The sequence below is a fragment of the Copadichromis virginalis genome, linkage group LG9, assembly GCF_057382275.1.
Source record: "Copadichromis virginalis isolate Kocher_CV1m ecotype Utaka linkage group LG9, C_Virginalis_male_GT1.1, whole genome shotgun sequence".
NCBI classification, from domain to species: domain Eukaryota; kingdom Metazoa; phylum Chordata; class Actinopteri; order Cichliformes; family Cichlidae; genus Copadichromis; species Copadichromis virginalis.
Window position 1 is genome coordinate 29,185,709 of NC_140626.1, and position 26,331 is coordinate 29,212,039.

The window sequence follows — 26,331 nt, forward strand, 5'->3', positions numbered from 1 at the left end:
CGGCAGACCAGGGTTGTATTTATTGGGGGTGTGAGTGCCGCGCTGTAGGCTGTGGGATGGTCGGGAGAGTGCAAGGTGTTGCTGTTAGGTGTGGTTGGGTTTACAGAAAGGGGAAGAGCATGCATAGATAGAATGGTGGAGTGAGGAAAAAAAAAGAGAGAGATGGAAGGATTGGTCATGCGCAAGGTAAGAGAGAGGCTTTGTTTGATTGTATGTGGTGGTGGTGGTGGAGGGGTTGAGGTGGTGATGTGGGGATGGGGAAGGAGGGGGTCGAAGCTGTCGTCTGTAGGGTTATTATTATTGCAGGCAATCTTTGTGTGTGTGTGTGTTTGTGTTTGTAAGAGAAGGAGATGTGAGGAGATATGAGATTCAGCTTCGCGGGTCATTATTATTATTTATTTTCTTCTGTGACGAATGGCATGTGACGAAAATTCTGAAGGTTTGAAGTCACACCCTCGGTGACGCCACTGATTACGCGGCTCATTTGCATACATAACGAGAACTGTTGATGCAGGTACCGGCTGATGCCTCGACTAGTGCGTCTAGGGCCTCCTATTGATCTATCGATTCGAGTGGGAGGACTGAACTTAAATACAGTATGCGCATTCAGTGAACACACGCACACACACACAAGTAGGCCTCGACGATTAACATTATTCCCACCTGCCCCACTGTGCCAGTAATAACTCCAAGAGGAACATTAACAGTTGGGAAAGAGCTGAAAGGACGAGGGCAGAGCATATAAAAGGAAATATAGTTTAAATGAAAGAGAGATCAGAAGAGCGGAGTGGGATAGAAGAGCATTTTTTGCCATTTCACCCAGTTTAATAGGAGGACAGTTAATGGGCCCTTTTTTATCGGGCACAGGCATCAATCAAAAGGTGTCAGGCGGCCGCTGAATCTGGGCTGTGGTCCTCTTCACAGATGACTGATTAGCAAGCCAAAATCACCAGATCCATCTTCCGGCGGTCACTTTTATTACAGTCATTTTTAAAGTGACAGCAACCTGCCTTGTCTCACAACACTGGCCACCGCATATATATTCTCATCTTTTCTCCCCCCCTCTCTTTTTTTCCTCTCTGCATCCGTCTTCCTCTCTCATTCTGTCGCTGAGTATTTGGTCAGTCACTCTCCTGTTGTTTCCACACACCCCCCCTCTTCGTTTCTCCTTCTTTTAACTACTTTTATCTGACTTTCTCTCAGTCTCTCTCCAATTCCCCCACCCCCTGTTGGTACTACACTTATTCTCTCACTCTGCTGGGCAGGTTGAGGGGAAGCAGGGTCAGGGAGGTGTGGAGAGAGACAGGGGAGACAAGGGGGAGAGAGAAGAGAAAATAAGCCCCCCCACCTCTTCCATTGTCTGAAGGGTGTGTTCTGAATCCCTATATCGTTTGCTCTCCTGAGATGGTCGAGAAATTCATTTTGCACACTTTCCCCTGCTGTCTTACACTGGAGGAGGAATTCTCCATTCCCAAGCAGAAGATGAATGCAAATGAAACAGTTTCGGCGTGGGATGTGTTGGTCACAGCTGCATTTACATGGCTGCGTTCTACAGACGGCATTTTAAAGAAACAGACATGGTGACATTAAAGTTGGAGGCCGGGGAGTGTTAAAACGTGTTTGGGGGGCCAGCATGTAATAATATGTTGCTGGAAAAGGGGTGTCAGGAGACTGTCTTGGGGTAGAATTTTGTTTTGGAGCTTGTCAGTCGGATTTTTCATCTTTTCTTACTTCAGTTTACTTACAGGCTGTGTTCAAAATAAATCACTGCATCAAATAATCATTGTGCAATCATTCAAAATGGCAGCTGAGCTATGTTTACCCAACGGTTTGCATACATGTGTGTGTGTGTGTGTGTGTGTGTGAGCGAGTGTGTATGAGGCCAGACTCTAAAGAGCACTCCTGTGTCTTGGCAGGAGATATGCTAATCGCAACTGACATCAATCTGAAAAACATCAGCCGAAGTAACATGTGTCTAAGATTACATTTACAACCTTCTGAGCAAAGAGGGACAGAGCGAAAGCACGCACACACACATACAATCACACACACACATGCGCGCACACACATAGTGAAGGAAAAGTGGGTCAGGTAAAACAAGCAAACGTATTTCAGAGACAGCCTGCCATTTGCAATGTCCTCAAAAAACAACTGATTGAACAGCTTGTCGAAACATTAAGGATCAAATTTGAAAGCTTTGGAGTCATCTTAAATACACGGAGGATTATTCTATTAAACAAATGCGCCCTTTGTTTTTAACTGCCTGCTTAAATAGGGAAAATTTTTAATATTTAGAGACACAAAAAAAGGATTAGTCCTTTCCTTTATTCAGGCTTTTAAAGTTAAGGTTATGAGTTCCTTTCATTTTCTTTTGATGAGGTGGAGGGAATATATTTATATTCCTGGCAGTGACATGCATTAGAAGACAACCTAGGTTACATTTTACAGTGAAACAGCTGAACATCTGAGTGACTCAGGCGGGTGTAAAATATGGGTCCTGCTAAACTCCATTTGTATAGGACGCTTAGATGTGAGTGCGAGTGTGTGCTGAGGGAGCAGATAGACAGAGAGACATACACACACAGGAAATCATAATAATGGTGCTAGCAGCTGTGGCTTACTAAGTGAACACATACGACTGCAGATATACTGGAATCGGTCTTCCCCTAAGCTCGGGTTCAGATCTGTGGGTGTGTGTGAGAAGGAGACAGTGAGAGAGAGGTTGCATGCGGAGAGGGGCTCCGTGCCTCCCTATCTTTCCATTATAAAGTTAAGTTAGAACATAAGCCCTCCTCATACACACTTAAACACTCAAAGTTCAGATTCATTTGTCACAGCTGAAAAGCATCAAAATTGAGACAACAAACTTTGCCTGCTATTTGTGTCGTTCTTTCTCTTTCCTTCCGCTCTCAAACACACTCTTAAGGACGCTTTCAGTCTATCTGGAGGGCAGCGGGCCACTCGGGTCTGACAGCGAATTCGTCCCGAACATCCGCCAATAAAAGATTGCTCCAGTATTTTACGCTGGAAACATTTGATGACAAGTAGTAACTAGCGTGAAATTCCCCCTAGATTAAATGTCCTAGGAGTTGTATTCCCATCCGGCAAATACACACATATGGGAACATGTAAGACTGCAGGGGGAAGGCGCAGGAAACAAATATATATTCTGAGAGAGACACACAGAAACATATGGCCATAGAGTACACTCGGGCACAGTCATGGTCCCATGCAAACACAATGACAGAAGCAGACATACTATATGTACAGTATAGACTGGATACTATATAAATGCATATGAATGTCTGCATAGAAAAACACTGATTTACTCACAGGCGTTCAGACTGGAGACACACTGGGGGGCAAATCATAGCAAGAGACTTGTAGCTTGTTTGGCTGATTACCAGTCGAGCAAACAGTAGAAAGAGCATGCTCACACTGCCACCTCCATCCTCCTCCTACACACACACACACACACACACACACACACACACACACACACACACACACACACACACACATGCATACATACAGCGTGTCACATACACAAACCAGTTTTTTTCTTTTCTTGTTTTTTTAGTGCTGATTATTATAATTGTTCTAAGTTCTGCTTTCTTCTCTTTTTCCCCACCAGTTTTTGCTCATTATATTTGTCTCGACTGAATTGAGACTTTAGCAGGCACATTGGTTCAAAATGTTAAAAATTTTTTTGTTTAATTAAGCAGGTAACACCGCGGTCAAGTAATGGAAAAATTTAGGGGTGTTTATACAAAATACTTGTTGGCATTTTTGGGGAAAAATACACAATTTAAATTAGACTTGTTGATTTCTTTGATCTCAATCTTTCAAGCTCTTTCTTTCTCTTTCACACGAACTCACACACACACGTACTCAGAGTGAGTCACACGATGGATAGGGTCAGACAAAAGCATCAGTAGGCTTCTTTGCCATCACAAACCAGCCTACTGAAAGTATCATTGCGCTATAACACAATGCATAAGTCTATAAGATAGTTTCTTTTAACAATATCAAGCTGCAGTAATTTTAGGCAAGGCAAGGCAAGTTTATTTGTATAGCACAATTCAACAACAAGGTGATTCAAAGTGCTTTATTTTAATTTTAGCTTGACTACTCCTCCAATCACATGACTCCGACCTTTCGCAACTTGAACATAGATGCAAAAGAATACTCTGATTTGGGTCTTTTGGATAGAATAATCTAGATTGGTATTCTCTTTCTTGCTTTTTCCATCTTTCTTTTTTCTGACCAAAAACTGATTACACCTTCTGTAGCATCATATTTCTTTACTTAGCTATTAGGTTTTCTCCAATATTCTATTCACTTTTATTAAATGAGACAACAAAATTGCCTTGAAACCAATTCGATTGCTTAAAATGAATATCTAAGAGGAGAGCTTACTTGGATTTTAATCCGTTTTATATTACGCTGACTCTAATGCCAACATTTAATAACTCTTAAATGCCCAACATATGTAGGCAGTTTTAATGTTCTAAGTTACACATCATGTCCAGTTTGCGAAAGTGGAAAACGTCAACAATTTCAGCCTAGTTTGGAGCTCAGTCACATCAAGAAACAGTGTATACATCATAAGAGATGTAATAAATGCCTTTAAAACAAATCTGCCACGATGGCGCAATTTCAGTGCCACCTGGTTCTTATGCAAGGCTTCCTGCTGTTCTCGTGCAGGGAAAGTCAAAGCAGAGCATGAGGAGGTCAGACAGAGGTAAGTCTAAATAAAGTCTCTAACTGGGCCGCTTTACAAGGCTTAGTTAAAGATATTGATTCAGTTGTAAAAAGCAACATTCTGCTTAGTGAAGAGAAAGTTGCAGTTTACAACTTGTATGTTCATAGCATCTCTTGGCATGTGTTTCCGTTACCACAGTTATGTGCCATAATTGCATTAGACTTATGACCTTTCAGAGGAGTGGGAAGGAGCAAGAAAATCCTTGGAACATCTTAATTCGATCCCTTTCAAAGGGGAGAGGCCGATTTTGGGAGAGGAGGAGGCTGTGCACATGACATATTACAAGCAGAGCGGTGCCAGCTATTGCAGTGCCCTGTTTTTTATTTTCACTTCATATTCTTCAATGAAAGGTTCTTTTGTTGTCTACTGGCTGATTGACTTTAATAAGAAACATTCTATTGTACCAAATGTTGGTTTTGCACAAATGAACTTTGTGCTTCCCTTACTTATTTTCAAATTAGATTCAAAAAAAGGCACAGAGCAGTAGAGGCGGGCCTGGCTGTTTGGGATCACAATAAACATGACATGCACATGCACCTAAGCAGTTCTAAGTCATTCATAAGCTGTAATCCCTTATCCTTTACACCCCAAAGTGCGTTATGGTCTAGAAAGAGAATTCAAAAAGCGTGACTTTGACAGAGAAGGAGGAAAAACAATATTTAGAGGAGGAAAGGACCGACGTGGAGAGATGAGAGAACAGGATAGTGAACTGACTATGCAACAGCATTCAACTTGATTCTCTCACGGCATTTAACATGGTTCAGTTATAAGGCTGCAAGAGTGTTTGCGAGTGAGTGTGTGTGTATGTGGTATCGACAAACTCAGCCCTTGATCTGTGAAGAGGAGGTGATGGTGTCTTAAGAGTTGGCTGTGTACAAATTGTGTAGATTTAGCCACTGGAAACAATCCTGTAGTGTGTGTGTGTGTGTGGATGGAGCCACTGAAAGCAATTCCTCAGAATAACCGGTGAGTTGGACTACCTGCTGGCATGAGCTAAGCTGTAGATCGATAACAAGTGTGCGTTTGTGTCCGTATATGTTAGAGTGTTTGTCATATGTTTATTTGTGTGTGTAGGTAGGTACGTGTGGGTGTGGGTGTGCGTACGTGTGTGTTGAGGCATCATACAGTTACTGAACCATTTGCTATATTTGGCTCCCTCAATGCAACATCAGATTTTATGAAAGCAATCCATCTAAATCGGCACAATAAATTCCCATCAGCCGACAATTGCTTAAGTGAATCTAACAAGTGTTTCTAAAATCTTTATAAAATTACATCTGAGCTCGAACAGATTAGATGTTAGAAACAACATTTAGGTCAATAATACAGTTTAGACAACACGTCGGATCAATACGCACACATAAACACACAGCTGTGAGCACATTCACACGCGTATACAGATTCAGTTGCCATGGCGTCCGTATGCTTTTTGCATGTTCCTGTCACCCTGCCGACGAGAGTGTCATGTGCTGAAGGGCATGGTGACCCAAGCAGCCAGCAGCTTTTCCTCAAGGGTGACATGTCCATTACATTCTAACAACAGAGACAGCCAGCGTCCGGGCCTAGTTCAACCTGAGACAGGCACTGACACTTTCTCTGGCACTCATCTCCATACTACCACAGTTGCTGTATCACCAAGAATCATGTTTTCCTTTTTTTCAAAAAAAGATTTCAGGACATGTTTGAATTTCCACAGCATAATTTCAGCAGGTGTCACGGTGCAATATTCATGAAACAACCTTCAACCTATTGGCCTTTACTTTGTGCTGGCTTCTGCAAAGGAGAGCTGCAGGCAAATAAAATGCACAGTCATGTGATAATATAGAATATATCACAAGGTATTATTAGGCTGTGATCGAATAAGACAGATGAGTGAGTGCTGCTCGGGCAGCCAAGCTGCAGTTTGCCAAATAACCAAACGCGCCGGCTCTGGTCCATCTCAGATCTGATAGTCGCTTGATCTAATCATTGCATCTGGCAGCGTGGATGCATTTGTAGCAGTGGAGGAAAAAAGTTGGATGAGAATTCTTAATAGATTTTTGAGTGTACATTTTGTATAATTATGGTAGTTTAAAATTAAAATGTAAAAGAGTGGCAGAACACACTGGGGGAAAAAAAGTATGCATTGACGTATTTTTCACTCAATGTTGATGTTTATGGGTTTTTTTGCTGACAGAAATACTGAAGCTGGTGGAGGTAGGCTAACCACAGACCACAGGTACAGACACACTACGGCTCCACAAACAGTGCAGCTCAATGGTAACACAAACAGCATGGGTTCATAAGGCACATGGCACGCTACATAATTAGCATTGCTACTCATGTATATGATCACAGTTAGCCAACAAAAACCCCGCAAACATAATGATAACAAAATGGAAAGCCCAGTCAAATCAAGTTCAGATTGTCGCTGAAGATGCAGACAGCTCGTGTATTTTAAACAAAAGGACATGATTGATGATTGAACAATGGTAATTATTAATCCCAGAGTCCTGGTGAGTTTATAGCAAGATAAATTTGTAGCTTCAACATCCAAAATGTGCCTGTCATCAGTAATCATTAATAGCGCTGGATTTGTACATGCACTACTGTAAAAAATATTTTTTAATTAGCGTGTCTTACTTCAGTGAGATGCTGTGACATTATTACAGCACTACATAAGATAAACTACCAGAATGAGAAGCCGATTATAATATCTCTAACTTTACCCCCCTGTTAGGTTGTTAGCATTCCGGTGAGCACGTCTCAGTGCAAAAAGAAAAAAAAAAATGTTGATATGTCTGGCTGACACTAAACATAATCACTCCCGGAAAACAAGGACGGAGAGTTTTGAAGCCCTTTTTGATGTAGGCAGCAGCTTGGAGTCAGTAATGAGGATGTTGATTTTGTTCTGATTATAGAATTGCTGGTCTGTTTGTTGATATAGCTCAGCTGTGGCCCTCCCTCCCGCTGAGCTACATGGACACCACCTGCCAACATGTGAATTAAAGTTACTTACCATCCAATTAGTCATACTACTCACACTTGGAGCAGAAAATGTTCAGCACAACAAGAGATCAAATCCAGACCTCTAGACTAAGCCATTAGTTACTTATGAGATAGGTTCAGCTTGAGGTATCCTAATAAAAGCAACAGTAATATGCAATCAAATCACTGCTGCGGCTAACAATTGTTCATATTTTTCATAGAGTAGAATGAATAAGCTGACGTGTAATTAACTGTAATCAAATATATAGTACAGATATAGATATGCGAGGTACTGTATGATCAAAAAGGCTCCAAAATCTAACCTGATTTAAACTTGGCCAACTTCCTGTTCAGGGGTAGCTTCTCAGGCATGTCCTGACTGATTCCAGAGTAAGCACTATTTTTAGATCGCTCCCTAGAAGTCCTGTTCTGACCATTCATACTGTGCACTCACCACAGGCCATAAACTCGTGCAGAGTGCAAAAATCAACTGCTGTTTCAAACTGACCCGAATTTCAATTAGAGGATCACTGCTGGTAATGACAGCTGGGTCTCGGACTACGACTGAGGAGTTTTCAACAGTTTTTAGTGAAGAGTCGACACTTTCCAAGAGAGCAAATGATGTACAGCACGAGAATGGGAAAAGACTCATCATTCCTTTTTAACATTCACTGGGTGTGCGCTGTGATTGTCCCACTGGTTGAGGAATGTCAGCACTGATTTCAACTGTAACGTCCTATGGTCTCTGAAGGAGAATATTCAGCAGGATGATTTGAACTGTGGCCAGCATGTCATCTCATGCTGGCTTCGAGCGACACAAAACAAACCAAAAAAAAGCCCCAATCAATTTTAAGGGTTGCCATTTTAACACTGGAGAAAATCCTGTGCTTATCACAGAGGAAAAAGTGTGAAAAAGAGGTGTAGGAGGGTATGATCTTGAACGTAAAAGTGGCCAAAATTAAATCAGGTAAACAAATAAATTGGATTGTTATTAAAAAAGTAAGTTTTACACATTTCTTTAACACTTTTTTACTACTTGTTACAGTACTTTTACATTACTCATAGCATGTCCTGAAATAATAGGTTAGCAATATATACTGCACAGACAGACGCACATCCCTTTCCTAACGAAGACACGCACATAAGATCTTTGCGTTGAGCATTGTGACAATTATGTTGAGTATTTGCACAAAGTGGACAGCAAAGTTGAAAGCCAGTCCAAAGAGCACTTCACAGCTGTTGATGTGTGAAGAAATGAAGGCTACAATGCTATACACCTGTTGTTTTCAGCTAGCTTTGTGTTAGCATGCTGTCTTCTTAGATCAGGGGCGGGCAATTCCAGGCCTCGAGGGCCGGTGTCCTGCAGGTTTTAGATCTCACCTTGGGTCACCACACCTGAATCACATGATTAGTTCGTTACCAGGCCTCTGGAGAAGTGCAGGACATTTTGAGGAGCTAATTTAGCCATTTAAATCAGCTGTGTTGGTTCAAGGACACATCTAAAACCTGCAGGGGACACCGGCCCTCGAGGCCTGGAGTTGCCCACCCCTGTCTTAGATGCTTGCAATAAGAGGGTGGAGTGTTAGCAGTGAGTAGTTGTTTCTTGCCTGGGTGCAGTTTGGACTTTACAGTCATATTCTTGTTATTTTATGCAAAGAAAACAAAAGTAATGTCCATGTAAGTATTCCTCAAAAGTTATAGACCGCTTTCCCATTTTGCTTGTTTAGCTTTTTCACTTCACCCATCATGCAGACAATCTAAAATCTATGTAACGCAAGTAACCACATAGTTTTGTTTGCTTAGTAACTGTAATGTCATTACTGAATTTAGTTTAGTATTGGGTGACATGAATGCACTGCAAAAAAATGTACATATTTATAGATACATATATATTTATCTAAAGTCACGCACACTGACAAATTTAAAATATCACCCATATCCTCATTCCATTAACAATCTACAAACTCAAAGGATGCAAACACCATCTCCAGTCTCTCATACACTGTGAATTTCAAGATGCACTTAAAAAGCAGCAGAAACAACTCATACACCCTCAAACCCTCTTAGTAAAAATGCTAAAATCTGAGCACTCCCATTATACATAATTTAGGGGAATCTATATTCATAGAAGTGCGGGGCGTGTTGTGCTCAATGGGGTAAAACGCCCCTGTGTGGCTAATGGAATGGCCTGAGTTGCGTGATTGAGTGAAATGTGCTGGAAAGATTGGGAGGAATTTTAGTGCAGATAAATAAAGAGGAGATTCTGCTTTTTACTGGTCGTCAGCATTAATGCAGCATCTCCCCAGGTGATCAACACATTCAAATGGAGAGACGGAGCAATGGAGAGAGGAAGTGATGGGGGAGACAAAGACAGGAAGAGGGCGAGAGGCACGGAGGAAACGAAAGAGAGAGAGAGAGAGAGTGAGCGAGTGAGAGGATACTTTAAGAAATAGCCTGCCTCAACCCTACTCCACATGCACAAGGGCCATAGTATAGCATCTCATATATCATCATAATGTTACCACTGGAAGGTTCAAAGGAAGCTAAAAAAGGGAGCGGAAAAAAAAATCTTCACAAATTCAAAGTCAAAATAACCAAGGGACATTATGAAGCTTCTACAGTAGATGACTTGAGAAGGCCAGACTTGTCACGTGCATTTTTCTCCTTTCTTTCTCTTCTGAGCTTCCATAATTTTACGACAAATGTGAGCGGGCAGCCCTTTCTTTTCACCTCCCACTCTCCACATCCATTACCTTTGGAGAGATGCAAAGTGAACATTTCAATTGGATTGCAATGGCCAGTTAGCGCTGCTTTGATCCCCACTCTGCTCTTTGAGGGCTCCATTGTTCCTGATTTGCTGGCTTGATTTGCCTGCCTGTGGATAATGGCCAAGGAACCACAGTCTGGCCTTCTCCCATCATCCCATTTATCCTTATCATCAGTCTGAAGCTCAAAACATATATAATATTGTGTGATATATCCTTATGGCTTGCAGTTCTTCATTCTCTGCCTTATATTGTAAGGAGTATATATAGGTTCTGTCATATAAAGTATACGTCAGTCTGTAGTATAGCACCGACTTAGACATATAGGTGTTAATTCCCCAGATATCCCGCACTGGTGCCTAACTAGCTGGTTGGCAACAGAAACAAGCATCAGATACACCTTTGTTGCAGCTTGCGCTCAAACACAGACACTAAAAATTGGTACAGAGGTGACTTGAAGTGTCTTTTAGACTGTCCAGCAGCACCTTTGAGAGTAAAGCAGGATAATATGCATATCACCTGAAAGCTCCTCAGATTTGTTTTAAATACAAGCCATCTATTTAACACTGCATGGTCTCTCGTAGTGAGGTCAAGCATGCACTTTGACATCAAAAAGCCTCTTTTATTTTGTCAATGAAAGAGCTTCATTTTATCCTTCATGATCAAAGCTACAGGGGCTTTTTCTATAATGCACTGAGCGAAAATTGGCCTTTCACAAGCGTTGAGGGTGCATACTTGGTTATTTTACATGGATATAGGTAAATGTTACAAGCTACAGAGTCTTTGTCATTGCTTTAATCTCTTGTTTACTAGTTGGTTGTATATTTTTAATATACTGTATACCTGTGATTTTGATAGTTTTCTCATACTATTAAAAATATTAAACTAGGTTTTTTTTGTATTTCCTTAGTAATCGCAGTATAAAACTGCATCGGAGCAACATTCCTCTTGCAGTTGAAAATTCTCTTGCAGTTGCAAGTATGCATCAAGTATCCCAGTAGATTTGTCCCGAAGGTGGTCATTGACTAGCTTCACTCTCATTTACACATTTGATTGTCTGGCTGAGACTTTAAAACAGCAATTGCCGGGGCCTCGCCTCTCTCTGGCTCTCCCGCGCCCCACCTTAAGATAACTTTACCACAGCGCGTGTAAAGAGAGAATGCAGAGAGCATTTGCTCAAGTGTCTGGTCTCCTCCCAGATACAAATGAACAATTTGTTTTCCATTTCTTTCCAAACCTTCATCTCAGCCTTTCTGCTTTGAAGTAGGGAGTGGGAAGGGAGGAGAAGGGTGGGAAAGGGGGGCTACAGATTGTACGATACTGTGTTTGTCTTCAAAGAGTCCGGGCTTGCTTACAAATGCACTAGCAAGTACAACACCTTCAAGGTGAAATTGATAAATCTGGTGGTAAGCTCTTTCATGGCAATAATAAGCAGAATTTGTAGAAAGGGTGCATGGATTTTTTTAGATGCAAATGTTGTCAAACACCAGCAGGCGAAAACTAAATTGAACTGTGCCAAGTAGATAAGAATATATTGAAAAAGCACAGAGGTATATAATTACATTCATGAACAATATCCACCTGAGTCTGGCACAGCTTAATCAGGGCTGATATAGTGTTTTATACTTTCTGTACTCAAACCATCCACTGTTCGCCCTTTGATCATTGCTAAAGTTGGCCTTCTTCAGTGAATTTCACATTTCGGAAATATCCACGTTTTCCCTTTACATATCAAACACACGATCTTATTGTAGTCATTCAGACGGAAACTTTCTAGAGGCAAAGACTGCACACAAACAAACAAGCCATGAGGGGGGAAAAGGAAAGACAAAGAGAAAAGGGAGGAAACTCATCAGTTGTCCATCTGGCAGATGACATCCTTTGTACCCCCTCTGTCATTTCTTTCTCATCTGCTAGGATGGACAGAATCTCCTCTCTCTCGCTCTCTGGGATGACTGCTTCACTGAAGTCCCTGGAGACACCTTTTTCCCTCTGTCTCTCGCTTCTCTTCTCTCGCGCTCTTCCTCTCAGTGGCTGCTATTTTCCCGAAACTTTATGAATTAGTTACAACCCTTTTTTCCTTCCTCACCTCTTCTCTTACTTTTTTCATCTCGAGCTGGACGCGAATTCAACACCTGCCTCGAGACCGACCGTCCGTCTCTGTGTCCATCTGTCTGTCTACCTCTCTCCCCGCCCTCCCTCTTTTTCTCAATTCCTGTCTGGGCCAAAAGCTCCTTGGAAAAAAAAATACAAGAAGAAATTGAAAAAACTATATATATAGCTATTTTCAAGAAAAAAAAGTTAGTGTTCTCGCATTCATAAATGAAAGGCAGCTGTAGATCGAATGGCCTCACAACTTCCTGCTGTCTGCACCCCCCTCTTTCCTTCTACTCCCTCTAAGATTGGGCAGACACAGGGGGTGGTGGTGGTGTGTGTGTCCATGTCTCTGTGTGTATTTGTGTGTCCAACTCCTTTGTGACCGCTTTCCTGAACCCGAACCCTCCCTGCACAGAGGGAAATGGCGGACTGTGGCAACGACAGGGCAGTTTTACAGTGCACCGGGCTGAATGTTAAACTTATATTTAATGTATGACATTTCACACAAATCATCCGGCCACAGACATGACCCTGGGGTATTCCGCAGATTGCTTTTTCAGTGCCTCAGCAACTGTGGAATTATTCGTCCCAGAGAGAGAGAGAGAGGGAGAGAGGAGGGGAAAAAAAGCCTTTGAGTTTGGCGAAATGATCGCCCTCTCACTGCTCTGGCCATCCCAGACTGGAAGCTCTCGCTCTCTCTCTTTTCTCTGTGATATCATGATCGCAGGGCCGTGCCAAATTGAAAACATCTTGGCAGTCTGGAGGCTGTATGAAATAACCATATATTATGTGTAGTATAACACCCGATTGGATAGCAAAACAATTATGCTGTTTTGCAGTCTCAAAAGACTCCTTGTGCCCTTCTAAACCCTCAACTGCCTTCATTTCTATGTAAGAAATCTTCAGAGGGGAGTATGAAAATTATCTCAGATTTGTAAATTGGAGTTGGATTTTAACCCCATACCCCCTCCCAGAATCTCGTGTGATATGAATAAGTCTACAACAGTGGTATGTACATACCCCAGCACGGCCATCTGTACGGATTAAGAAAAATGCTGTAAATATCTTGCATTCAATTCCTCTCCGTGGGGCGTTTCTCTCTTCTTCTTTTTTTTGGCGTAGACACGGCATGGAAATAGGGGAAACAACAATAAGAGTTCATGAATACACAGTGAGGAGGGCCTTTACATCTCTAAAACACTGCAGTGCTGAAAATAAACACAGGGCTGCCTTTTTGTGCCGCTATGGCAAGCTTTTCAAATTGCAGAAAACCACCCAGAGAAAATTCAACACTTTCTTGCTTTCTTGTTAGTTCAGCCTTGCAAAACAATGTATTTTTTTCCAGCGGATTCTACAGCTGGGTCATCCATTTTATCTGAGGGGACATTTTTCAGCATTTAGTTTTAGATGTGAGAGGTGCACTGTCCACTATATCAGTGTCAATCCAGGTTTGTTTTCTTTTTTTTTCAAGGTTAGATGGTGGCTGTGGAGTTACAGTGAAGAGCATTAGGGCGTAGCTACCTGTCACACTCAACATAGTGCCAGATGCATGGCTGCAAACACAGGAGACTCATTATGAAAATGTATTAATAGACGAATTCAGACGCCCAGACCCTGTAAAACTGGGGTTTAGTGGCCCTTTATGCTTACATTCAAACCTAAAGCAGTGTGTAAACAACTCAGATAAGGATTTGTCCACATCATTTTCACTTTGTACAGCTAAGATCATCACCAGCGTAAAGACTACAGAAAGATAAAAGGAACAGGCTCTGCTCTCCGTGCACTCATTCTAAACTGCACACAAGCGCTTGAACATTAACAGTCAGACCCCAAAAAATGTTTAGAAGCAGCTACGCTCAGCTATATTAGCCCTTTGTGCCTTCAAGCTTAGATTTAGTGTATAAATATATTATTCGAGTGTGTGCTTGCATGTGTGCTACACACACTACTTATGATAAACAACTGAGATAAGAGGATTTGAAATTTTGTATTGTGTCTAATTATGAAGGATCATTTGATACAGCTAATAACGTCAGCATTGTAAACATGACAGAAAGATAAAAAAGAATATCATAGGCTGTGTTAAGTCCCCCTGCACCACACACACACACATACACATACACAAATACTGTAAGTCAGAACCACAGTCAACAGCATAATTATCAGTTTCCCCACAGGGCGTTAGGAAACCTGTTCCTAATTGGAACCCAGTTGGGACTTTACATGGATTAAAATACATGAGGCTTCTGCAACAGGGAAACACAAACACAATCGTGCATACACACAAATATAAAAACACAGCAGCCAGATGAGTTGGCAACGTTTCCCCAAATTTTTATTTACGCTAAGTCTGGCATGATCCCCATTGTCTCGCTACACACGGGTCGAGCGCAACAACACGAGTCTCCAAAGCACAATTACGCCACTATTTTCCCCCTGTTTTGTATTCTGTTTTTCTTTATTTTTGTTCCATTTCCCTGACTTAAGCTGTTGTCTAATGGACAGCATCGTGACAGAAAGGAGTTTGGTATCAGATTGAAGCCGGTTGCCCTTTTTGCCAATTTGCGAGCAGCCTCCTCTGTACTTGTAAGATGGCCAATTAGCTGACCGTCTGACAGAGGCTCTCTGACTGTGGCTATTAAAACACACACGTAGGTGCACACACACACACGCATGCAGAGAAATCGCGCACACACATACGAACACATGTGCACACGTATGCGCACACATGCAGTGCAGCGCTGCCTCTGACTGTCCATCTCTATCTGCTTCTTCTTTTTTTTTCGAGAAGCGTGCCTAGACCTCACCTCTCACCTTCTACTCACAATTAGGCAGACACACACTCATGTGCACACACACATGCCCCTTCATTTTCCTTGCCAAAAGACACTATGCTCCTTGACCTCTTTCAATCCCCTTCCTCCTCCACCAGTTCTCCTTCCAAGCTCTTCTTCTTCTTTACCTCCTCCCAAACATATACTTCTCCATCCTCTCCCCTTTCGCTCCATTTAATTGTCCACTTCTGTAACTCCCACCTTTTCTTTTCCTCTTCGTCTTTTCCTCCTCCTCATTCATTTTCTCCTCTCTTCGTCCTCTCCTATCATCTTCATCCACAAACTACCATCTCTGCCCGAACCCATTTGTCTGACTCCTTTCATCTTCTCCTGCAGCTTCTAACTTAAACCAATCTTTACAACATGCTTTTTGGAATTTTAGTCTCTCTTACATTTTCTCTTTTTTCAAGAGGACTGTACTGTTTTGAAAGCACTAGTTGTTTTGTTTTGTTTAGGAGTATTTGCTTAGTTTATAGAGAGAAAAAAGGCTGTCCATATTCTTAAGTTAAGTTATGACTTTTTGTCTTTGTTGTTATGAGTCACTAAATTATCATGTTCCACAAACTACCATTCACATATTTTGGAACAGCCTTCCTCAGCTATCAGGTAAATCTGTGATTTGTTTCAAATGACGGCTGAAAACATAGTTTTATAGGTCAGATTCACCTTAAAATTTCCCCCTTTATTTTGGGCCACAGTTTACATCTATTTGCATGGATGCAAGTGTGTATGCTGGAATTAATGCGTAACCCTGTGGTTGATTATGGGTCTGTGTAACAGAACATCAAACTTTATAAATCTGTGTTTTTGAAAAGTGCTTTACAAATAACAGTGTTATTATTATCATTCTATAAGGGCATCCATGTGGAATTAAATGCATAGATAATATAACACAATGCAAAAATGCGCAAAGACATTTGACCATAATGTCTTATCCTAGCACACACATGTTGGGGACTAGCTTTATAACCACTATGCAGTTTTATTATAGCAATAACAGCATCCTGTGAAGAAAAGGCTTAATGAAGCAGCATATTTCTGAAACCTGATAAGCTAGCCTATATAGACTCACAACCCAAACACACATAAACCCTGGGGACCTTTCCCTGGAATCTCAACCTTTATACACCCCAAGCCCGAGCCATCCCCCCTCCCTCCTACTTGTCTTTGTTGTCCATCAGAGTGGTTTGTTTCAAGTCTCAGCTTCAGTCCCATCACCCCTCTCCCTCCACGGTCAAGTTCAAGGATCCCCCTAGAAACACAGAGGGTGGTGGCGGAGGGGGGTCGGCGGACGAGGTCAGCAGTTCCCTGGGACTATAAATGCTGAAGGTACGGACACCTGCAGGCATACCCGTGTACATGTAAGCGTGGACATGCGGACACTCTCACTCACATTCACCACAGGAAAAGATGTGTGTATGCATACACGTGTACATATAATTGTAGATAGACAGACACACACACACACAAAATGAATGATTCTGCTGCTTTACAGGAGGATGCGTTTTGTCCCACTAAAATAAAAAAAGAGAAAAATAAATAAAACATACTGACACGCTCATCCTTATGCACCTGCTACCTCAAGGTCTGTTGACTGCAGTCAAAATGGTGGACACAATAACACTGGGCTTAGCTTTGATTCCTAATATGGAGGAAACAATTCTATTTTTTTCCTCCCTGTGACGGTACTGACACTGCGAGATAAAATTCAAGCTTCCTCTCTCGCTGTCTCCCTCCCTCTCTCTCTGACTCGCGCACCCACACACAGACATACACATATACCACGCCCATTGCCTATTTCTCATTTTTTATATGTTAGGACATTACTCTGTATGTGTGTGTCTGTGTGTGTATGCGTATATATATCAGCTTCAATAGAAACACTGGGAGAGGAGGTTAAAAAACACAACTCCTTTCCTGAAAACAGGAACGCAATGAAATGTTATCGCACTAAATTTGACACGTTTAATCGCTTTTTTAATTTGAGCACACGCCGGATCGACATAACTTCCTGCTGCAACTCCTTTTCAAATCCTTAATGCTAATACCTTGGACTAATATTTATTGCTAATTTATATGAGTCTCTCTCTCTTAGAATAATACCAACAAAAAATAAACTTTAGTTCTGCTCCGATAAGATTTATTTGCATTGGAAATGCAATCTGCATGCCTATCTGCAATTATTTCTAATTAATTTAATCTAATTCTTAGGAGACTATTTCAGTCCCAGAATTAACACAAAAGAACTTCCTGCCTCAGTTCTCCCACCAAAGATAATTATAAAAGTTAAGAGGGTTTGCTAATTTAAAAATGCTATCTGCATGACATCAAATGTACATCTTTGATCTCACTCTGTCCCTGATGGTTAAATGCCTTTAATTATATTCCAGAAAAATTAACTTTCTCTGAATAATTAACAGTGAATCTTCTTCTTTTTTTGTTTTGTATGTAGAGTGTGTTGCATACTTCTTTGCTTAATTAATTTTTAGCAACAAACAAACTCTAGACCACTGCTGAAATGTGTGAAAAATCCATCCGCTGCATATCAAAACGAGCACTCGGTTGCGTGAAGAGCGCAACAGCGTTGCCATTCTGCACACATGTGACCTGCACTTGGACCAGTTTCCTTAAAATCTCTGCATAACGTCAACCGTAATCCTTATACATTGTGAAAATTGCACAAAGCTCACATATGACCCACATGTGTTCTTGACGGTGAGGGGGACCCTTGTACATATCTCATTATATTCCCCTATAGCATATCAGCATTTCCCTGGGTGAATGTGTATACATACAGAAGAGAAAAAAGAGTCAGATGATTTATATTATCTTTATCACCCTGCTACAGGAGTCGACTTGCTTCCCCTTTCTCCACCTCCCCATTATGTAAAACTGTGGATTAGGTAGGTATGTGCATGAATCGTGAAGTCAGAAGTGTGTGTTTGTATGCATGCATGTGTGTGTTTGTGACTTTGTAGCATGTGTTTGAGAGAAAAGGGTATATATATATATATATATATATATATATATACATATATACACACACACATCTATGCATGCATGTATGCATCCATGCAGAGACCCCCTCCATCTGTCTCTCTCTCTGCCTCACCCTCTCTCTCCATCTATCATGCATCCATAGGTCTATCAGCTTCAGGAATGAGGTAGGGGGGAGAGAGAGAGAGAGAGGAAGGGGCGAAGGGTACACGGGGGAAAGAGAAATAAATTTAGCCCCCCTACTTTAAAAATGCACATACATTTCCATACATTGAAAAGGCAGTGAGGTGCACACACCCTTGCAGCTGTATCCCCAATATGCTCCCCCCCCCCCATACGAACATGTGGGCACACACACACATCCCAAAAGATGAATGCGTGTGTCCCTTTGCAGGGGGTGCAGGTGAAAATCTACCCCTTGCCATATTTATCTTCATAAGAGCAGAAGGTGCATGCGTGTTTGTCTGTATACATACTGGTTGTGTGTGCCCGGACTCTGTGCATGTGTGTTTGCTTTTTTGTGTGTCCGTGTGTACATAAGTTCATTTACCTCAGCAGAAGAAAAAAGACCCTTGCTGCTCTCTTGCTGTATAAAAAAGATGGAAAACAACAACAACGACAACAAAAGGCTCGGCAACATAGATTTCGCTTGATTCCTCAATGTAATGCACATCAAAATATTGCAGCATGTACTGCGGGTCTCAAATAAGCAATTCAAGTCAATCGAATGTCTCAGGAGTTTGCAAGTTGCTGCTTCTTCACGCTAAATCCACAATTCCCAGACTCCTTCCTTTTTTCATTTCCATACCAAAATGTATTTGTTGATGCATAGATTCCAAATAGACTATTTGCCATCTGTCATGTAGCAAGGCTTTCAGATACCAAAACAACAACCACGACCTTTCCCTAAAATGCAGCCAAAACACCCACCCCTTGTAGATAATGACGGCCTGTCGCGCGAGAGAAGAGAGAAACATGAGTGTGGTATTATTAAGTGAGACTAGTTTGTTCGAGAGAAGTGTTTTTGGCTTTTAAAAAGTTCCATTTTGCACTCCCCAGGCACCGCATATGGGGTACCCCAGGGAGGCATATGTGTGCGCGTGTGTGCGTATATGTGTGTGTACAGGGATGTAGTATGTGTGTGGACTCTAAAATATTCTGACTGCGCTGTCTAGCGGCTCACAGAGCAGAGAGATGTGTCCTGTCTCCTGCATTCAAATGCGAGTGGGTTTTGGAGAGCAAAAGTAAACAGATATGCTTGCTTGAACACACACATGAAGACGCTTGTATATGCACACCTGCTGTCTGGACATGTATGCATGCATGTACGCACAACCACACACACGTATGGCATTAATGTGAGCGCAGAACATGTGAACACAAGACGCGAGTGTCTCCTCATCTGTCGCCCGTCCGTATTTCAACACATATCCCCATCAATCTCATCGCCGGAAAGGCCTGCGCGTCTGCTCCACGCTGACAAACACACCGGTGTCATTCAGCCAATAAATATTTTTTAAAAAAAGGTGTCACGCAGGACCGTCATCGACAAGCTGGTCGTCATGGACGTGCCCTTTCACGGCCCGTGAAGCTACTGTTTTATGTGGCAATATAAACTTCTGCAGGTCTACTTTCTCAATTCACTCTTTAAGCTCTTTAATTCTTTTCCATTTCACACTTGCAGTATATGGGGCTGTAATATAAGACAACCCAGGACAATGAGCTGTCCAGTTGCTGAGGGGGGTTAGCTGACAGCGTGTTACAAAGGTGGAGGTGGGAGGGATAGCGAGAGGTCGAGTGAAGGGTAGTATGGGACCCTTCAAACAAGATATGACCCTTTAAAAGCCTCGAATGTGGTGACTAGTATCCTCCTCGCTACCACATTTCCTCCTGCTCTTCCCTCTTTCTGCCCCTCCTCGCTCTCACTTTTGTCCCTCCTCTCTTTCCTCACTTAATCCATTCACACACAGATGTGTTGTCTGTCATGACCATGATGATAAATTAGCGCGGGTGCTGCTGGTGAAATAGGAGCTGGTGTCTGAATGTCGAGGGCAATCCGGTGGACAATGCCAGGGATGAACCACGGATAGTTCAGCTGTGATTCGGTCTGGAGAAACACTTCGGATGGGACCGCGTTAGGGTCGTATTCGCTTCCAGTACAGCTGCGGCGCCACCGGACGGTGCTTTATCCGACAGATTGTCAGATTATTTAAACGTTCTTCAGAAACGCAGGTTTTATTTCTTCTTTTATGTCATTTTTTTGTGAGAAATATTTCAGTTATTTGAAATAAAGAAATACCACCAGCACACACTTTTAAAGTGAATACCAAAGAGAAAAAAATGTTACCAAAAATTAAAAAAAAGAAACTTTATTAGTGTCATTTTTTGTCAGATAGTGGGAGAATGTTTGAGATGCCTCTGAGTTTATCCCCGTGCCGTGCCAGCAAGTCCAATCACAGTCTTTGGTTACAACAATACCTGGAGCGCTGTAAAAATTGGTTCTCTGTGCATGTGTGTGTGTGTGCACTGGTGGGGGCAGAGGGGGCTGCCTGCCTGTGTAGGTGTGTTTATTTATTTATTTATTTTATTTTTTTCTGGGGGGGGGAGTGTAATTCTTTTACCTGCAGGCTTTGGTTTCTGTGTGCCTGTTTGTGTCTATGCTTGCATTTGTGTGTGTACGGACATGTGTTTCTCATGAAGGCCCATGCCGGGCAAATTAATTCTCAGAAGTTGCGTGGCGGGGGCTCTCCTTCCCTTTGAAATGGGGCATACTGCTCCCTGTAATCAATAAGTCAAGCCATCTCGGCCGCATGTTGCAACCCCCCCCGGCACACAGATGAAGAAGCCCAATTTACTCATCATAAATTCTGATTCCCACAATAAATATGAGAGAAGGTCCCACGGTATTAGAATATCTGGAATCTCAGGGGCGTTTGAAATGCCGACTGGCCCTCGCCTCAGACTGGAGTTGCTTTGTTGTTTAGAATATGTGTTTTGTGTTGAATAATAATGACGTGGTGTCAGGAATATTTATTTTAGATCTGAGAAAGAAAAATTCCAAAATTAATTGTATTAATGAAGGTGTTTGTGTTTTCATGCCGACATTTACACAAAGTAAAGCATCGGATCCTGTTCCTGTGCACAGACATTTTTTGTCTACCTTTTGAAAAAAAAAGAAAAAGAAAATCCCTGTTTTTGTTTTGTCTTTTAAAAAAAAAATCTGACCATTTTCTAATGAACCCCGACAGGCACCTCCAGACAAGAGGTGACGTGTGCAGGCACAGGCATGTGACGTTGGGGACATGCTAATCTAACGGACAAGTGCTGTCTCTCCTGTTTAAAGGCCCCTCTGCTCAGTAGGTCCAGGCACATGACAGTGACCTGGGGAGGGGAAAGTGTAGCGAAATTGTGACACACCTACAGAGGGCAGGATAGGGGCTGCTGAATCGGCTCCTTGAACACGGGTTAGTTTAAAAGGGAACGAAGAAGAAAAGAACAGAACTGCACAGCTGTAATATCTGTTTATTTTCAATCTCTGGCCATCTCTGCATGCAAAGCATCTTGTACACATATGAGTGTTGGCAAGTGTCACAGTATTTGTATGCACCCTGCAAAATTGATTTAATGCAACATGGCATTCCCAACACCAGTGGCGCTCTATCTATCTTCTTTTTGGCAAGGACTTCCTGCTCTTCCGAGCAGTTCCGTCGATACATGACATTTATGAGGCTCCCATGAGCCCCGGCACATGTTGCCCAGACAACTGAGACAGCTTCAGCGCCATGACAACAAAAACTAAATACTGTCGAGGCCAAATGTGAGCGGCCCACAGCCAACGTCATGGTTGAGATTGTCCAGGAGTGAACAAAGCAAAATTTTAAACAAAAGCTTGTTTCAGCTGATAAGAAGAAAAAACACATGACACGAGATGATAAGAAGAGAGGACGGGAGTAGGACTTCAAGAGGAGACTAAATTTAGCAAGGGAAACTAGAGGAGAAAGCAGTTCTCGGTGCTAGTCAATACAACTGTCTTCATTTGTAAGGCAGTGTTAAGAGCACTAATTCCTGACCTGTTAGTTACATCTGAGAAGAGAGAGCTTTGCCGGTTGCTAATCCATAAGTCTGCTGCTAAGTGGTTCATCAACGAGTGCCTGAGATCGAATGTCACCAATTAAGACGCCTAAATGCCTGGCTAATTGTGCTCAAAGTGTAGCACTCTGTCTCTCACACGATCACACATTATTAGTGACAGCACGCACGCATGTCCACGGATACATACACAGACAGAGAAACACAACTTGCTAATCAGCTGTGAGCCTTGAAAACATGAAAGCAGTTGTAAGTGTAGGAGAGAACGCACAGTTTGATTGGCAAAACAATTTACCCTTATGGTCACATCATTAGCAATTAAGATCAAACACATTTAAGCTTTACCGGCCAATAAACCCGGTGGAAGACTTGATGGTGCCGAACTTAAAGATATCAGATAAGGCAGCTTTAAATAGCTGTCTGAACGGTAAAATGCAGGCAAGCTGAAACAAGACGATGTAAATTCAATTTGCACACAATTAAATCTATTTTAAATTCAATGTATGTGATTAAAAACTGAATTTAAAAACAGAACTCCATGCTAGTTAAATGAAATTCAAATAACGAAACAGAAAGTTGTTTTCTAAAGGAAATATTGCAACATTAGGTCTTACATTGATTTTTTCCTTTTCTTTTTTAAATTTAAAAAACAAAAGCACATTCTCCCCCCCAAAAAACAAGAGATTCTGTCAATACTGATCAGTAGCGAGGGGACCATTTCTTCTGTGCACCATTTCCTCTACACCGCATATAACACTTACAGTGTGCGTTTGGAGGAGGAGGGATCTTTTGAAGAATGAGAACAGATAACATCTGCTCCCGGCCTCTCCCTGCCTTGCCCACAGGTCTGAGGAGCAGAGCGAATTGTGTCTGAAAGGGGATGATACCCATCGGAATGTTAATGGTGCTGAATATTTCAGAGGTGGGATCATCACATGGCAGAAGGAGGACGGGCGGGTTTCCCGAAAGCATTTAGTGGTCGAAGTTCTTCTCTGTTATTGTAAACCCAGAGTCAAAGATGATTTCAATGCACAGCTAACAAGGCCCAGTTGCTGTCGGGGAGGTTTGAGATGGTTGTCTCTCCCTCGCTCGAACACACTGAAAAAGTTGGATTGTTGCAGTTACAAATGGTTTTGAATATCATTATTATCACCATGCTATCATTATTCTTTTTCAACCATTTCATTTAAATAAATGTAACTAAACAAAACAGATGCTCATTAAACCTCAAGATGTGCAGCTCTTTGTAAAAAAAGAAGCCTCAGCCTGAAGTCTATTTTAAAGCAATAAACACAAGTAACTTCTGCTCCTTATGTCTTTTACAGTATTTATCATGATGAAATATTAAATCGCTATTGCACATATGGTAAATCCAACTAGCATAGTTATATGACATAAGTGGTTCTTAAGGTTTTTTTCATTCTTTTTTTTTTAGGAGGGAAAGAAAAATCTTGGGAGCCATTAAAAAAAACAAGGGGATTGCCCAAACAGCCCGTATAAGCATCTGGTAACCACTACAGTGCCTTTATTTCAGCCAAAATGACTGGTTGTGTTAGCCTTGAGAAAGTGAGAGGGAAAGACAGCGGATAGACTGAGAGGAGGTTCTTTTTTGGCCAAAGTGAAATTGAAGTTTTTGGGAAGGGGGGGAGAGATAGGAAAAGAAGGAAGAGAAAAAAGGTCTCAAATTAAGAGAATTATTGCATGCTCCCAGATGTGTGCAAGCAGGATGACCTGGGAAAGTCAAAGTTGTCCCCCATCAATCATTGCCATATGCTTCTAGAGAAATGGATCCTGCAGGACACTTCATATTCCTCTTTCTGATTAGTTCATTTGAGAGATGCAGAAGGTAGGGTGGGGGGGTGGCTGGTGGCGCTCTGAAAATGGACGGCCCCGGTGTAACCCAAGAACAGAGCGGGTTCAATGTCAAAATTAAGGCTCGCTATTTAAGACTTTAGGGATCTTTTTTTTTCTTTTTCTCACTCACTCACCCGCCTCCATCGTACTCCTGTGCTCCATCTTTTCTTTTCAGAGGTTGGTGTCAGGGTGCGATAGAGTGAAGGCAATGTGTTCTTAACTCTGATCAAAGCAGGGAGAGAGGAAAGCTTTTCTAATGACTGGCATTCACTCTCCTTTCTTAATCCATCTCTCCTGTCTCCCATCCCTCCACTCTCTCTTTCACTACCTCTTTCTCTCTCAGGGCATTGGTAATTATCGGTGAGGTCTTAGTGACTGCAAATGAAATTACCATTTAAGAGAGAGGGAGAAAGAGACATCCCCTTTGCCATAGGAGAGGGCTTAAGTGAGGCAGCTAGGGTTTCAGCTATTGATTTTTAAACTGCTACATCAGAGAGTGTAATGCTTTCATAATTTCAAATAAACTGTCTGGTTACGAAGTACTAATGAGAGAAAGAGTGAGAGTAGACCAAAAGAAGTAAGAGAACGATGGGGGTTGAATTTTAAGTGTCGATGTGCATACGGGGAAGTTCGACGAATGTTCAGACGAAACGATCAATGTGTCAATACTCTGATAGTTTTCGTTTGTTTGTTTTCAAGAAAACATCGGCGAATGCTAAATATTTTATGTCGTAATTAATGTTAATACAAACCCCGCTGCTAATATGATATGATTTTGCATGAATTTGTGCCCGCAGGTAATATATAGAGATATATAAATGTAGAATACGCCGTGATTTCACTTCACAAACACTGCCGCTCAGCTGGAAAAGATATATTCCTGCAAAAGTATCAGTTTTCTAGCTGCCTTTTAAAAATACGAGCATGCCAGGCAGTCAGTCTTTCTTGCAGACGTAGGTCACATATTCTTAAGAAATTTCAAATGTGTGATATATAAAATAATAATCTTGTCCAAAAAGTTATTTAAGTAATGACAGTATTTTTTTTCCCCTACTGATAGAAAAGGAAAAGATAATAAAGATGAGAGATTGCGAAAGGAAGATTGATTTCTGGATGACACTGCATAAACCCAAATCTCTGTCTCCCTCTCTCTCTCTTTCTCTCTCTGTTTTCCTCCCCCTCTCTCTCTCTCACCACAGACCGCAGGCCGTTGGAGGCAGCTTAGAAATCTCTTACATCTGGAACAGCCATAATTCGTGGGATTTGGCCTGACAGCCATGACAGGCACTGGGGCGGCCAGCAACAACTGTCTCCTGTGTTAGCAGCAGTCTGTACGTTAGCTCCGTGAGAGAGAGGGAGAAAAAGAGACAGAGAAGGAGAGACAAAGAGTGTCAATATGCAGAAGCCGTGTGTATACATTCAAACTTCCACTTTATCCCGGGAGCTCATGGAGATTAAACTCACCTCAACAATGTTTGCACTTTTTTTTTTTTTTTCCAAGTTTGGGACAATGTAAAATGTAATCACGGCACATTTACAGTACAGTTGTAGAAAGTAAATTCGTAAGTTTATTCAAACAATTTACTTTTTGGTTTTATACCTTAAATCCTGCTTTATGCTCCTAATTCATTATGGTAATTGTTTAATTCAGTCCACTACAAATATTTCACGTCACACTAATTAATATTTTCAAAATTTATGATAAAAATAAATACATTGGTAAGTGGTTTGGTATGTACAAAGATTTTGTATATTTTTAAATGTTTAATTCTATATTAAATAAATTGTCTAACTACATTTAAATGAATTCTACAGCAACTGATCAGTAATTTTAATGTAATAATATACCTATGATATATTTACATATCACAAGATTAAATGGAAAAAATTATTTTTTACAGTTTTTTAACATCTTTAATATAAAAACAGGAATAATATTTTTTTTTACCTGAAGCAAATTGAA

At 41.5% G+C, this 26,331-nt stretch overlaps 1 long non-coding RNA gene across 1 annotated transcript; it reads left to right on the top strand.

Moving 5' to 3' along the window:
* Nucleotides 1-26,077, top strand: LOC146702109 (uncharacterized). Its single transcript, XR_014922402.1, has 3 exons — nt 1-186; nt 18,277-18,331; nt 25,568-26,077. It is a non-coding gene; the product is annotated as an uncharacterized LOC146702109 (long non-coding RNA).
* The last annotated feature ends 254 nt before the right edge of the window (nt 26,078-26,331 follow it).